Here is a 16728-nt window from a genome sequence, read left to right as displayed (position 1 = left end):
ATTAATCAGGAAAAAGATACAGAAGGTTTGTTGGTAGTGAAATGTGATTGTGAACACTGAGCCGATACCTCACTCGGTTCCTTAGTAGTGTCTCGCTTGGATTATTTAGACCTAAGTGGCCATGCTGCCAGGACCAAGTGTGAAAATAGGAAGGAAAATAATTTGTAACACCCTGTAGATTTTCTGGATGGTACCTGTTAAAGCCTGATTTGTATTGTTGACCCCTTTTCTATTTTTTTAAATATTAGAATTAATTGGTTAATTAATTTGTTATCAGAGCTGAAGGTTATGGGTTCAAATCTCGTTAAGTTTTTTTTTTTTTGGGGTTGGGGGTGGGGACCTGTTATCATGAGTTTTCTTATCAATTGTCTTTGGATTGCTCTCTCCTAATTCCACACTTTGATGCAGAAACAATTTGCTAGAAAATTTTGAGTGTTTCTGAATTAATACTTATCTATACTCTATATCTTGTGTTGCAATGAAGAGTTTTTAAATATTTTCAAGAGGATTGGATCTACCAGGCCATCCTTTAATATTTATTTTTGCTTTAAGCTGCTCCCATATTACCCCAGAAATAGGCATTTAGGAAAAAAATGGGAAGCCACTTTGGAGCAGCAATACATGAAACCTGGGCAAGAGGAGCTGCAGTAACCGTGTTAATTGGATCATCAGCAGTGAGAAGTTTGCACATGAAAAACTTTTAGCTTCTGAACCTGATTACCAGAATGATGGCAATCCAAAGAAACAATGACTTTTGAGTCTTTCAAGCACCGGTTATCTATGGTCGTGTAGCAACAACAAGAGAAATCGAGAAGAAGCTAGATCTAGGATTAGCAAATTAATCACAAAACATACAAAGAAACAAGAATTTGTGTGATCCTTGGAAACATTTTGTTCATCTGTACATGGTTGGAAGACTATAGGATCATCTTGCCCAATGTAAAGAGAGAGTTTTCACACCACTGGCACACCAGCGTATCCTTCTTGGTGGTGTGCTTTAACATAAAGCACAGCACAGACCCTTATCAAACTTGTAAGTGCATGTGATGTTCTTGTAATTTAAACTTACCATTAATCGAATATCTGGGTGGCTCTGCCTCCCAATTACAATAAAAAAAAAAAAAGAAAGAAAGAATTTGTGTGATTCAGTCTACAGCATTCGTATATGGGCAAAGACGATTAAAAAATACTAAAACTTTTTAAGATTGCCGGCACTCAAAAGCCCCAAAACAGAGATGGTCCTTGAATCATAGAAGGAACAAAAATAAACTGAGGGCTCAAGCGGAGAGTCCCTCCTAGCATCATATTCTCTACGTACAACACACACCGTAACACAATCCAAGCTCTGCATGAGATAGAAACGTCCCGGCAGTGTCTTCCAACACCTCTCGTTTGGATAGTTTGGACAGGTATTCAAGAGAAACTGATAGCAGTAGCAGAAAAACAGCGGTACGAGGGGCATACAAATTGTCTAGACAAAATTATATATAATTAAGAAACCAACATCAACTTATCTGGTGATTATATTTTTAGAAACATGACATGTAACCTCAAAGCATAGAAAATGAAAAGGTAACTGAATCAAAATCGGTCCAATTAATTGCATCTATGTGCATGTTCATGAGGCATGTAAGATTCTAGAGTTGGTGTGGCAATATAAACGTAAAACATCAACCATGAAACATTAGGGTGCATTTGGTTCACGGCCAAAGTGGAATCATAATGATCATATTTCTCGACATGTTTGATTTAGCATTAGAATTGAAATATTTTTAAATATTTTTTTGGAAAATCAGTTAAAAAGGAAATATTTTTAAAAAATTGATTTTTAAATAAATCTAAGGAATGCCATTTAAATATCAAAAAGAAAGTTAGGATCATATTTTAGAGGATTAAAACATTTCTACTCACTCCTGAAATGGAAATAAGAACCAGATTCTCTCTAACCAAATAGTTGGAGGGAGAGTTACTCATTTTCATTTCAGAACTTAACTCTCCCAGCATGCCCTTGGTTCACTAACAAGGAGTTACAGAGCAGCCCATCGCCACTAGTTCATTGCTTGCGCAGGACAAAAACTGGGCACAAGGTATTGAAATATGACATTGCCAGTAAGACTTTCTACGGTCTGGCAAAACATGGTAGATATATTTATCCTGCAAACGAAAACTCAACTCCGGTTTTGACCCATCATGAAAAATGAAGACAAAAAACCTCTTCACGATGAGATTGAACACAAGATGAGGCTAAGTACTAATGGTGCAGATGATCATTGTTGCCGCAAGGCTTCAGAAAATTGCTAATGTAGCTGGAGATTGGCATCGTCGAGGATCCGGGATGCCAGAAGAAATCTACAAGGAAAATCTACACTCATCGAGGGTATTTCAGTGGGAGATCCTTTGATGCTTAAGTTAGCCAGAGCTTTGAAAATAATAGAGAGAAATGAGAGAGAAAAGATATCAGAGAACATAATACTCTTCTGCTCTCTGTTTAGTTTGCTTTTTTGTTGAGTTAGCTCTCTCTCACCTGAGGGTCTCCTTCGTTTCTCTTTTATCTGGAGATTTAATCATATGCCATTAGTCAGAATCTGTAGATATGTTAGGTCTAATTCTCTAGGCCATTGGCCCATATTCTGACCATTCATTTGGAGAAAAATTTGTCCACCAACTTTCGGATCAAGATTGTTAGTCGTATGTGTTTGATGCGGGCTTCACCCGCATGACTAATCGAGTCGATGATCTAAAATGGGTGTGGGATTCAGATCTCAAGCCCGCACCTAATGTGGCTCCATCAAGTTGCCTTAGCCGCTCCCATGGGAATGGTTGATTTGGTCAGTGGGTTACTCTCATAATATCTGCCCCTCACTTTTAAGTTCGAAATGGCTTTTCGGCTTCGAGCGAAGGAAGTAATTATCTTGGTAGCTGACCGTCGATCCAGTTCCCCCTTGGATGCATCCGTATTATGTACTTAGAGGGAAGAGCTTTTGAGAATTAATGATGTGTCCTTTCGTGGCTCACACTGCCATTATTCGAGAGGGAGCTCGAAAGGTCACGGAACGATGCTTTAGAGAGAAGGAATCTGGAGATTGTCCCTGAACTCACTAGGACTTGCCATATGGCAGGCGGTAGTAAGTTCTGAGGCACATTTTGCAGGTTGTCTCACGTGACTCAATCAGAGAAGGGTGCAACGAAAAGCCATAGATCCGTTACTCTAAGATTGACCAAGTGGCAAGATCTAATGATTCGATGGTCGAATCCATACTGTCGGTGATTTGTATAAATAGACTACCCATCTAGTTAGATTTTTTGCCATTTAACTACTAGTTGTTTTTTTATCATTGTAATTACCGGAGAAAGATTCTCTTTTCTTTGTCTTGAATAATTAAGCCGTCGTTTTGGTTCATCAAGTTGGTGGTGAAGAAGAAGATAAGCTCTTCAAGTGGAGAATCCTCATCCAAAAGATCGAGGAGTGTCCAGCCGAAGCTTCCTGCTCCTAACCTCTCACGATCCCCAGGGGCATCAGGTGTGAACTTGGTGGAGACCGAGGATGAGCCAGTCATAATTGGATTGCCACAGGCTGTTGCGTCAGTGGTCTCAAAGTCACTTCAGGCTCCTTTATTTTTGGGCCAGGCCTAGCCTCCCCCTAGGATGTCGAGTGGGTTGGTGAGGCTCGGGGTGGACCTTTCTTTGCCTAGCATCACAGGAGGGTTCATCGAGGCTGTAGTAGAGGTTTCCACTGAGATCAGGTTCAGATGCATCGAGGAGTACAAGGCTTCAATGAATTTTGAAGACAAAATCATCAAGGCATGCTCGATCGCTTTCATCCAGGACTTTCAGGACTGTAAGACATGCCTACAGCGAATGGTCCCAAAGTTGGACTTGACACGCCTTCGTCCGAGAACAATGATGATGAGGTCATGATATTTCCTTCAAATGAAGACTAATTCTTCTTCTTCTTTTTTGTATTTACTTTCGATGCCTTCTTTTTAGCAAAATTTTGTAATAAACCTTTTGGTTAATGAAAAAAAATGTATTTTCATTTTGTTTACCTTTCAAATGAAGTCTCTCGTTTCTATATGATGCTTGTGCTGGTTGGCTCTTAGCATGGTCAAGGGCTCGGATGGTTTGGAGGGGTCAGCTAGATTGCTCCCCGCATCCAAACCAAGATCTCGCTTGACCCTCATTGAAGCATTTGCTTTAGCATTGTACGGCGAGTGAAATTTTGAAAATTGTAGACTTGTTTGTGCATCAGATGCTGGATGTGGATGGATATCATATCACCTTCTATGGATCGAAGAATATGATCCATCTTGGGAATCATGTGGTAGAGAACTGTATAATCCGAAGGCTTAATGAGGCTTCGTCTTTAATGCTGGTACCATCTAATAAAGACGGTATATTGGAGAGGACCATTGGGGCTCCTTTCTTCGGAGTCATGGTCTCTGAGGCTTTTCGGATGATGACACTTGTCACACGATCAATGGGGTGTTTGAATACACTCAGGTTTGTCCCCACTTATAAATAGTATTGGGAGGATCCCTCACGAGTGTGGAATATGAATCTCCATCCAAGATCGTAATGTCGATGACGATGTCGATACCGTAGGAGGAAAGAAGAAGAGAGATACACAAAAGACACAATCAAATAATGTGAATCAGCTCAAGGCTTACCTCCATAGAGTACGCAAGTTTCACTATGAGAAAAAATAAATACAACAGAATATCACACCCTCTCGACCCTCATACATCAATCTCTTTCTCAATAAAAAGCATAAAAAAAATCCTCACAAAGCTCTCGAAAAATTCAAGAAGACTCTCTGGCCACCTTCCAAAATCCTCAGCCCCCTTTTTTTGCTCCACAAGCCATTAGGGTCCTTTTTAAAGATCCTAAAACCCTGTTAGGACTCCAGGATCAACCTGGACCATTTGATCGTGCTCGCCCGCACACTCAGCCATTCGATTGTGCACATTGCATGTAAACCGTGTGAATGGACTATTGAAAAATATGTCCCAAAAGTCAATCATCAACCTGTTGATGGTTGAGCAACCTTATATTGTAATTGATTTATTAATAAATAAAATATATTTTTGGTATTTTCATCACAAGTTTTCATCTTCTAATGAACTCCGTTGTTGTGATGAAGTCCTTAGGACTATTTAGGTTCGATAAAGAGAAGATTTATCAATTAGTCCTTAAAACTGTTCACGACCAAATGATAGGCTGTTAATAAGGACAACAGCTTCTATCGAGCATAGGTCGCTATAGGCCATATGGGTTGATTGTCCTCTTAACCAAGGAGTGTGGAGATACTGGTATGATATACAAGTGAGATGTAAGGGTACATCGTCATTAAACGTGACCAACTCCAGAGTATTCTGCTGTCGAGAATATCTCTGATGGGATATAGGTATAAGTGTCCCTTAGACCTGAGATAGCCTCAGTGATTTACAAGCAACTCACTGTGCTTTGGTACTGGACTAACTAAAATTTTAATTCAGTGATGGAAGGTTTCTGGGCACAGTCAAGTACTTGCGAAGTTGGAGTGTGATCAAGATGGGATTGACCACTCCAAGAGTTAGAGAAGAATGAGTCACTATATTTCAATTTAGCAAAATCTTGGCCAGAGTAATCCATTAGATGGATTTGATATTTTGAAATACAATGTGGACAACCTGATCAGAGTTGACAGTTAAACTCTGAGGTATCCTATGAGTATTTTGGTCAAGGGGATGAATTATATGGAAACTATATCCGCATGGGTTCTAAGGATGTTGTTCTACACATTCGACCTATCCGACCGTCGGGTACCATTGCTAGATGGTCACTTCAATTGGTACAAAAATTTATTTCTGTACTACCGACTTAGGTTTGGATCTATGAGATCACATACATTAGAGTTCACGATCTGATTGGATGGTTGATCAATGATTAAGAATCGTTCTAGAGTTAAACGATCAATATGATGGATATTTAACTTAGTGCAAGTGTTGCAGGAGGATCAATTAACAATTCGATTGTTAATTGACTTAATTTGATTAAGTCAATAGATTGAGATTAAATCTAATTAAATATAATTTTATTAGATTTGAGTTGGGCTTGATTGGATCAAGTCCAATTGATTTATTGGATAAGCCAAGTGCAAGAAAAAACTAGTCCTAGTTCAATTAGGACTTAGGTCAACCTAATTTCTAATTTGATTAAAAAATTAAATCAGATTTAAATCTAATTTAATCTGATTAAATTAAGTTCTTAATTGGGTTAAGACCTATTTTAATTGGGTTGATTTGGTTTTGGTTTGATTTGGTTTGAGAAACCAAATTGGAACAAGATATAGATTGAATCCTAGTAAGACTAGGATTCTACCTTGCGCCAATTTAGCCCCCACGCCCACTCTCTCTTATCCCACGCCCACTCTCTCTTATTTTGTGTGACAAAATTTCTCTCCCAGGTCTTCACACATATCTAAAACTTTTTTTTCTTTCTCTCTTACATGGAAAGTGGTTGTGGATCAAGTCAAAGTAAGAATTAGAGTTGGATTTCAAATTCTATGAGATAGAGTTTTAGGAAACCAAAACTCTTTCCTTATGGCACTGATTTTATCCAGATTATTTTTGAGATTTTTGTGACTTTTATGGCACATAATATGCATCCTTTGCTGGTGGTCCATGCACAAAAAGAAAGAGGGGGCACCCCTTGTCTTGCTATGTTGGGATAATCTTTGACTAGGTATTTGACCTAGACAAAGACTCTATCATATCTCTCTATTTAAAATAAAATTTTTCATAAAATTTTTGTGAAAGATAGAGAAAAGAGAGACCTTTGGGGCATGCAAAAATCAGAAAGAAAAAAGGTTGGAACGTGGAGATACAATAGATACAAGACTAGGTGTCTAGGTAAGAGAAAAGAGAAGAAGAAGAGGGTCTTCTTCTAGGGTTGCCGTGTTCACCTCTTCCCTTCCTCCATCTTGAGTTTTCTGAGAGTGTCTCAGATCTAAAACTCTTTTTCCTACTTCTCATCTTTGAAAAAGTCCTAATCAAGAAGAAGGATGCATTTGATCGACCATCGAAGAAGGATCAGCGCAGTACTAGCATACTGTGTTGATTTTCTGGATCAGGACTTCTAATCGTGATTCGTGGGCTCGTGTGGATGACTCCTAGAGGTCGGATGTATGTATGGCTCACAACATCATCCTCAAGTTCAGATCAACAAAGTTAGAATGTCTAACTTGCAAGGTAATAGATCTGATCTATTATATTTTACATACATTAGATGTAGTATAGAAACATGTTGATATGATCAACATGTAGTTCTTGCTCTTTATATTTTAATTTTTAATTTAATATCATGTAATAATCATGTAATAGAATCTTAGATCTAGGAATTCTTTAATTTTATAAGATAAATTTTGATTTATTTTAGTCTTCTACTGTCTGATCTTGAAAAAGTTTTAAGATCTAATCTTGAAATCCTAGATCTGGTTCCTTCAATTGGTATTAGAGCCTAGGTTGTTTATTACATGATTATTTATGCATGCTTAGATTATTTTTTAGATTAGATCTAATTTATAATCTGATTGTTAAATCTGAAATTAAAATTTTTAGATCAATCACAAACTGTAGGTTGTCCTACTGTAAGGTTTACCCCTTACAGTGCAAAAGTTGTCTTAGTTCGTGTAGATCTATCTTTAATCATAAATTTGTTAGATATGATCTAGATTAAATTTATGATTTATTAGATTTAAAAGATATTTAAATCTAAAATAAAATCTCTTTGTTAATAATTTCTGCACAAAGAACCATCATATATTTGTCTGAAAAATTTGCGCAGTTTAAAGTTGAAATTGTTTCAATTACATGAACCTGTTTAGATTAGATCTAAAGTAGTTTCATGCTTATTTCACTTGCATTTTGATTATGAATCAAACATGCAACTTGGTTGGTAAGAACCATGTAGTAAAAATATTTTACAAATATGAAAATTATTTTCAAAAATTCGAACCCCAACCCTCAGCCCAAAACTTAATTGAGAATTAAGAAGTTATTTGATTAGGTTCTAGGGTTGTGAATTGAAGAACCTAAGACACAAACCATAACACATTGGGTTAATGGGTTAGTGAGAATTAGGTCCATTAATTGGGTTAGACCTAAGATTAGATTAAAGATGGACTTAATTAGAGAATTGACTAAATCTAATCAATTGTTGTCTTAGATTAGGTCAAGGATTCTCTAGATCAATTACAATAGTTGTAGTTGGTCAAGTTCATGTCTTTAACGAGAACCAAATGGACTTGATTCTTGGCTAAGCGGTCTAGCACGAACTATTAGGTTGATCTAATTGAAACTAATTAAATCAGTTGGTGTCTAAGGTAAATCAGATCGGTGGTTTTTAATTGGTAGCCCGCTTATCTGGCCATTTCTGATGGTGTCTAAGGCAAGCTTTGGCAGACCCTCCCACCGATCGAATTTACCTGACCTCTTGGTAAAACTATATTTTGATCGGATCACTTGACTATTCGAGCTGACCCATGTCAGCTAGGTAAATCAGTGTGACTGATTTAGGTGCTCCTAGATCAGCCCTTTTAATGGTCTCCCTTAAGCTGACTTGGTGAAGCCAGTAGGAGGATCATGATAAGCTGGTTCATCTGACCTCCTTCTCTAAATCAATTAAATCTTCTAAAATTATTAGATCCTTAAAATAAAATAGTTATGGTGATAACTAGATCATAGCCTCCCATTAAGTGGATGATAATGGGTCCATCAGTTGGATAATCATTGGAGGCCCAAAGGCCTGGTGCTTATCGGCTGATGGAATTGTCACTTATAATATGATTTCTTGATTGCATCTTTTTAAATGGTGGTTAGGTTAGCCAACCAAAGTTGGGCCTACTCATTTGTTGGCTAGATGGGCCAAGTATGATCATGTTAATAGTTGGACCTAACCAGACTTTTTCAGTGGAGGCCAAAGCCTACTGATTAGGGACTGGGGCAAAATTAAATAACTAAAAATTATTTAGAGAAATAATTGGTTATGAACCTATCTTTAGATGTACATGAGTTGGCCAACCAAAGTTGGGCTTGTGTGCAGTCTAAGTGGATTCTAGTACCCACTAAGGAATTAGGATAATTCCTCGAATTGGAGGTAGAGGCTATCAATTCGAATAAAATAGTGGAAGAAACCTTTTGATTAAAGTCCAAATCTTTAGGTTTAATGAATCAATTACTAATTAGGTTATGATTTTTTTTGTGCAGATATGGTCACTTTCCTATTGCTCCGATCATTGTTGGACAATGATAAGTTGGTGGGACCCAACTTTGATAGCTGGTATCGAAAGTTGAAGATAGTCCTGGAACATGAACGGATCTTATATGTGATAACGGATCTTGTACCTGAGGAGCCAGCTGCCAATGCATGTGGAACAGTCAGAGATACTTACCAGAAGTGGCTCAGTGACCGGACCACGACGCGCTGCATCATACTGGCTGCCATGAGCAATGAGTTCAGTCACAGATTTCAGATGGCTCAGCCAAAGGACATGCTTCAAGTGTTGGAGGATGCCTTTGGCACACCCGATGACGTGGAGAGGCACAAGATTAGTTGTGCCATCTTCAACGCCAAAATACGGGATGGTGCCTCTGTCACTGATCATGTATTATACATGATCGTGCTGATGGAGCGTTTGAGCAACCTCGGCTTTTCCTTGCATGAGCAGCTTGGGAAAGATGCAATACTGAACTCGCTGCCCAAGTCTTATCTTCCATTCCTCACTCATTATAGAATGACAAAGCCTGAAGTAAACTACCACGGGTTACTGGGGTTGCTTTAGAACTTTGAGAAGGATCACCAACTCACAAGAAGTCAGTGAACTTAGTGGGAGGTTCGTCTTCTGGTTCTCGACCCTTTGAGAAAGGAAAGAAGAACAAGAAGAAGAAAGTGAAGAAGGTGCAAGTTCAGGCTGGGACATCAGTGCAGGGCCAGACCAGAAAGATCAAGCCCGATAAGAGTCAAGCTGAATGCTTCTTTTGCAAGAAGCGGGGGCACTGAAAGAGGAACTGTCCTCAGTACATTGCCTCCCTGGACCCGAACAGGCAGAGAAAGAAGCAAGCTGTTGCCGGGCAAAGTATTTATATGATAACTCTTTGCAATTTCTCTATTTGTGATATAACTGACTGGATATTGGATACCGGTAGTCCTTACCATATTTGCAATTCGTTGCAGGGGTTGCAGGTCAGTAGGAGATTCGAGCAAGGCGAGAGGTTCCTGAACATTGGAGATGGAAGACTAGTTTCAGTTCTAGTATTAGAAATCTTGAAACTTGTATTTGAGTCTCATACCGTTGTTCTTAATGATTGTCATTTTTGTCTCAATTTTTTTTAAAATATTATTTCTGTAGGCCTTCTGGCCAAAAATGATTATAAAATTTCAATAAAGAAATAAGTTTGTAAAATCATTATGAATGGTGTTACTATTTTTTGTGGATATTTGAACAATAGTGTGTATATATTATTACAACCTGTTAACGTAGTCTATTCTGTTGGCAAGCACCCTAGATTAGATAGTGTATCAGATATTTACTTATGGCACTGTAGGCTAGGTCATATAAACAAGAACTGGATAAACAGGTTGACTCAAGAGAAAATCTTCGAAGTCAGTGATTGTGAATCACTTTCAACCTGTGAGTCCTGTCTTCTTGGTAAAATGATCAAGTCACATTTTACTGAAAAAGGTGAGAGCGCTACTGAGCTCTTGGGCCTAGTACATACTGATGTATGCGGGCCCATGGACACAAATGCTAGAGGTGGATATTTCTACTTCATCACTTTCACGGATGATCTATCTAGATATGGATATGTCTATCTGATGAAATATAAGTCGGATTCATTTGAAATGTTCAAACAATTTCGAAGTGAAGTAGAAAAATAAACTGGGAAGAGTATTAAAACTATTCAGTATGACCGAGGAGGAGAATACCTTTCTGATGAGTTTCTCACATATCTAAGAGAGAATGTGATTCTCTCCCAATGGACTCCTTCAGGAACACCACAGCATAATGGCATGTCTGAAAGGAGAAATCGGACTCTATTATATATGGTCCGATCCATGATGGGTTTTGTCAGCTTGCCGATATCCTTCTAAGGATATGCACTCGAATTGGTCTGTTATCTGTTAAATAGAGTTTCAAGTAAGTCTGTAATTAAGACTCCATATGAGATATGGACAGGACGTAAGCCAGCACTTTCACACCTTAGGGTCTGGAGGTGTCCGGCCTATGTCAAACGGTTAGTTACAGATAAACTCAGACCTAAGTCTGACAAATGCATATTCATTGGGTACCCCAAAGAGATCAAAAGATATTTTTTCTACCATGCTGATGAACAAAAGGTGTTCGTCAGCCTTAAGGTAACTTTTTAGAAAAGAAGTTTCTTGGTGAAGGAACCGTTGCCTCTAAGGTTGAACTTGATGAAGTTCAATAGGTAGAAGGACTGACACCAATAGCTGAACCTGAGTCAGATTTGATTAGATCAGATTCGGAGCCCAATGTACCTGTACCATTAAGGCATCCGATAGAGTACCGCATCAGCTGGACAGATACTACGATTTCTTGGTCCTGAAAGGTGATCCCATCGAACTCGATAAGAACGATGAGGATCTGATCACCTATATGGATGTAATGCAGAGACCTAATTTCAAGAAATGGTTTGAAGCCATAAAATCTGAAATGGAGTCCATGAAGGTCAACGATGTATGGATATTGGCTGACCCACCCGAAGGGATTAAACCCATTGGGTGTAAATGGGTCTTCAAAAGGAAGAGGGGTACAGACGGAAAGGTGGAGACCTATAAAGTCTGTCTGGTTGTCAAGGGGTATCATCAACGTTATAGTATTGACTATGACGAGACGTTCTCCCTTGTGGCAATGCTCAAATCCATTCAGATAATACTTATAATAGCTGTCCATCTGGATTATGAGATCTGACAGATGGATGTAAAGACAGCTTTCTTAAATGGAGAGCTGATCGAAGAGGTGTATATGATACAACCTGAGGGATTTACATCCACAGATGAATCCAAGGTGTGCAAGCTTCAGAGATCTATTTATAGATTGAAGCAAGCTTCTCGGAGTTGGAACATGCATTTTGATAAGGTGATCAAAACGTATGACTTCATTAAGAATGGAGAAGAGCCATGTATCTATAAATGAGCAAATGGTCCAGTTGTGGTATTTCTTGTCTTGTATGTAGATGATATTCTCTTAATCGGGAATGACATCTCCACACTACAGGGAATAAAAGTTTAGTTGTCATTACAGTTCTCCATGAAAGACTTGGGTGAAGCATCCTACATCCTAGGGATAAAGATCTATAGGGATAGATCTAAAAGGATGCTTGGGTTATCCCAGTCTATGTACATAGATATTGTGCTAAAGAGGTTCAGCATGGAGAATTCCAAGAAGGACTATCTACCGATAGGCCATGGAATTTCTCTCTGTAAGAAGGATTGTCCGACAACTCCTGAAGAGAGAGAGCGTATGAGTAGAGTCCCATATGCTTCGGTCGTGGGATCTATCATGTATGCCATGACATGTACAAGGCCAAATATGGCATACTCACTAGTAGTGAGTAGATACCAATCTGATCCTGAAGAAAATCACTGAAAAATGGTTAAAGCCATTCTTAAGTATTTAAGAAATACTAAGGACCAATGGTTGGTTTATGGTGAGTCAGATCTGAAACTTGTGGGGTTCATAGACTCCAGCTTTCAATCTGATCATGATGATAGCAGAAGTGTATCGGATTATATCTTTATTCTGAATGGTGGAGCCATCTGCTGGAAGAGTTCCAAGCAGCATACTGTGACAGACTCTGTTTGTGAGGCGAAGTACATCGCAGCATCGCATGCCGCGAATGAAGCTGTGTGGCTGAGAAAATTTATCATCGAGCTCGGAGTAGCACCCTCCCTCGATGGTCCGGTCCTGCTCTACTGCGACAGCACTGGTGCCATAGCTCAGACGAAGGAACCCAAAGCACACCAGCCGATGAAGCATATTTTGCACCGCTTTCACCTGATTCGAAAGATCATGGATTGAGGTGACGTCGACCTTCAGAAGATCAACAGAAAGGAGAACCTGGCCGACCCCTTCACTAAAGCCCTGACGATAAAAGAGTTCGACAACCACAAGTCGAAGATGGGTATTAAATACTGTGTCAAGTGACTTTAGGACAAGTGAGAGTTGTTGAAAAATATGTCCCAAAAGTCAATCGTCAACCTGTTGACGGTTAAGCAACCTTGTATTGTAATTAATTTGTTAATAAATAAAATATATTTTTGATATTTTCATCACAAGTTTTCATCTTCTAATGAACTCCGTTGTTGTGATAAAGTCCTTAGGACTATTTAGGTTCGATAAAGAGAGGATTTATCAGTTAGTCCTTAAAACTGTTCACAACCAAATGATAGGCTATTAATAAGGATGATAGCTTTTATCGAGCATAGGTCGCTGTAGGCCATATGGGTTGGTTGTCCTCTTAACCAAGGAGTGTGGAGATACTGGTATGGCATACAGATGAGATGTAAGGATACATCATCATTGAATGTGACAAACTCCAGAGTATTCTGCTGTCGAGAATGTCTCTGATGGGATATAGGTATAAGTATCCTTTAGACTTGAGATCGCCTCAGTGACTTGCAAGCAACTCACTGTGCTTTGGTACTGGACTAACTAAATTTCTAATTCAGTGACGGAAGGCTTCTGGACATAGTCAAGTACTTGCGAAGTCGGAGTGTGATCAAAATGAGATTGACCACTCCAAGAGTTGGAGAAGAATGAGTCTCTGTATTTCAATTTAGCTAAACCTTGGTCAGGGTAATCCATCAGATGAATTTGATATTTTGAAATACAATGTGGACAACCTGATCAGAGTTGACAGTAGAACTCTGAGGTGTCCTATGAGTATTTTGGTCAAAGAGATGAATTATATGAAAACTATATCCGTATGGGTTCTAAGGATGTTGTTCTACACATTCGACTTATCCAGCCGTCGGGTACCATTGCTAGATGGTCACTTCGATTGGTACAAAAATTTATTTCTATGCTACCGACTTAGATTCAGACCTATGAGGTCACATACATTAGAGTTCACGATCCGATCGGATGGTTGATCAACAATTAAGAATCGTTCTAGAGTTAAACGATCAATACGATTAACATTTAACCTAGTACAAGTATTGCAAGAGGATTGATTAGCAATTTGATTGCTAATTGACTTAATTTGATTAAATCAATGGACTGAGATTAAGTCTAATTAAATATAATTTAATTAGATTTAGTTTGGACTTGATTTGATCAAGTCCAATTGGTTTATTGGATAAGCCAAGTGCAAGAAAAAACTAGTCCTAGTTCAATTAGGACTTGGGTCAACCTAATTTCTAATTCGATTAAAAAATTAAATCAGATTTAAATCTAATTTAATCTGATTAAATTAGATTCTTAATTGAGTTAAGACTTATTTTAATTGGATTGATTTGGTTTTGGTTTGATTTGGTTTGAGAAACCAGATTGGAACAAGACATAGATTGAATCCTAGTAAGACTAGGATTCCACCTTGCGCCAATTTAGCCCCCACACCCACTCTCTCTTATCCCACGCCCACTCTCTCTTATTTTGTGTGACAAAACTTCTCTCTCAGATCTTCACACATGTCCAAAATTTTTCTCTCTTTTTCTCTTACATGAAAAATGGTTGTGGATCAAGTCAAAGTAGGAATTAGTTTAGATTTCAAATTCTATGAGATAGAGTTTTAGAAAATCAAAACTCTTTCCTTATGGCACTGATTTTACCTAATTTTTTTTTGAAATCTTGGTGGATTTTATGGCACATAATATGCGCCCTTTGCTGGTGGTCCACACACAAAAAGAAAGAGGGGGCGCCCAACTTGTCTTGCCATGTTTGGATAATCCTTGACTAGGTATTTGACCTAGATAAGGACTCTATTATATCTCTCTATTTAAAATAAATTTTTTCATGAAATTTTTGTGAAAAATAGAGAAAAGAGAGATCTTTGGGACGTGCAAAAATCAGGGAGAAAGAAGTTTGGGGCGTGGAGATACAATAGATACAAGACTAGGTGTCTAGGTGAGAGCAAAGAGAAGAAGAAGAGGATCTTCTTCTAGGATTGCTGTGTTCACCTCTTTCCTTCCTCTATCTTGAGTTTTCTGAGAGTGTCTCAGATCTAAAACTCTTTCTCCTACTTCTCATATTTGGAAGAGTCCTAATCAAGAAGAAGGAGGTATCTGATCGATCATCGAAGAAGGATCAGCGCAGTACTAGCATACTGTGCTGATTTTCTGGATCAGAACTTCTGATCGTGATTCGTGGGCTCGTGTGAATGACTCCTAGAGGTCTGACGCATGTGTGGCTCGTAACATCATCCTCAAGCCTAGATCAGCAAAGTTAGAACGTCTAACTTGCAATGTAATAGATCCGATCTATTATATTTTACATACATTAGATGTAGTGTAGAAACATGTTGATATGATCAACATGTAGTTCTTGCTCTTTATATTTTAATTTTTGATTTAATATCATATAATAATCATGTAATAAGATCTTAGATCTAGAGATTCTCTGATTTTATAAGATAAATTTTGATTTATTATAGTCTTCCGCTGTCTGATCTTGAAAAAGTTTCAAGATCTAATCCTGAAATCCTAGATCTGGTTCCTTCTTGGACCACGCACCCGCACGTGGACCGCGCACTGCACATGCTGGACTGCATGATGGACTGCATCCTACACGATCATGCCTGTAGGCCTACACGCCTGTGGGCTGCGCCCGCAGGCTTGTGCGCTTGCGGCCTATGCCTTGGGCTTCTCTGTCTTGGGTTTGCTATTGCGGGCCATGCCCACAGGCCTGCATGCCTGCGGACCGACACCGTAGGTTTCTCTATCTTAGGCCTGCTACTGTGGGTTTTGCTACTGTGGATCAAATTCGAGATGCTGAAATCCAACAAATAGGGATCTTGCTGCTCAAGACTAATCTTGCTCTGATTATCTTCTGTGATGTTGTGGTGGCACCTCCTCGTTTGACATCAAGGGATTGTCCAGGCTTTCCTCTATCTGGGGGAGTCTTCTCTTCTTCTGACAAGTTGAAGGTGCTTTGAGAGAATGCACCATTGAGCATCCTACTTTGGTATGGGAGGTGTTAGAAAAATCCATCACTCCAACTGCAGAGCCGCAACGACGATCGCCTAGGGGTAGATGATGCATTGTTTTCCTCAAAAAGGTCTTAGGCCTTTCTAGGAGACTGTCTTTTGCCTCTCCCAAGGTAGCCTTTTAGTCTTTTTTAGAGGAATATTCTAGAGATGGATGGATTTTTTAGAGGAAACCAGTTATGCCATCCCCGATATCCTTTAATGGAGGCCGATGATCATCGAAAAAGGGCTCTACTTTGTGTGCATCATTAAGGATGGCATCGAGCCGTATTCGATCCTTCGCTCAAGGATGCCAGTTGAGCCCAAACTTTATTTTTTCTTTTTTCTTTTGTTGTAGCAAGTCTTACTCAAATAAGATTGATTTGTAATAACTTTCTCTAGAATGTATATGAACCTCTTGAATGAAGTGTCCCCTTGTTGAAACTTCTTCATATATCTTCTAGAGTTCCTTCTTATTTAAGCTGGGGTTCCTAGAGGACTGGCCCCTTTGCTGTCATCATTGCTGACTTCTGCTGGCAGTGCA

The sequence above is a fragment of the Elaeis guineensis genome, chromosome 10 (genome assembly GCF_000442705.2).
Source record: "Elaeis guineensis isolate ETL-2024a chromosome 10, EG11, whole genome shotgun sequence".
NCBI classification, from domain to species: domain Eukaryota; kingdom Viridiplantae; phylum Streptophyta; class Magnoliopsida; order Arecales; family Arecaceae; genus Elaeis; species Elaeis guineensis.
This window is presented reverse-complemented; position numbering follows the sequence as displayed.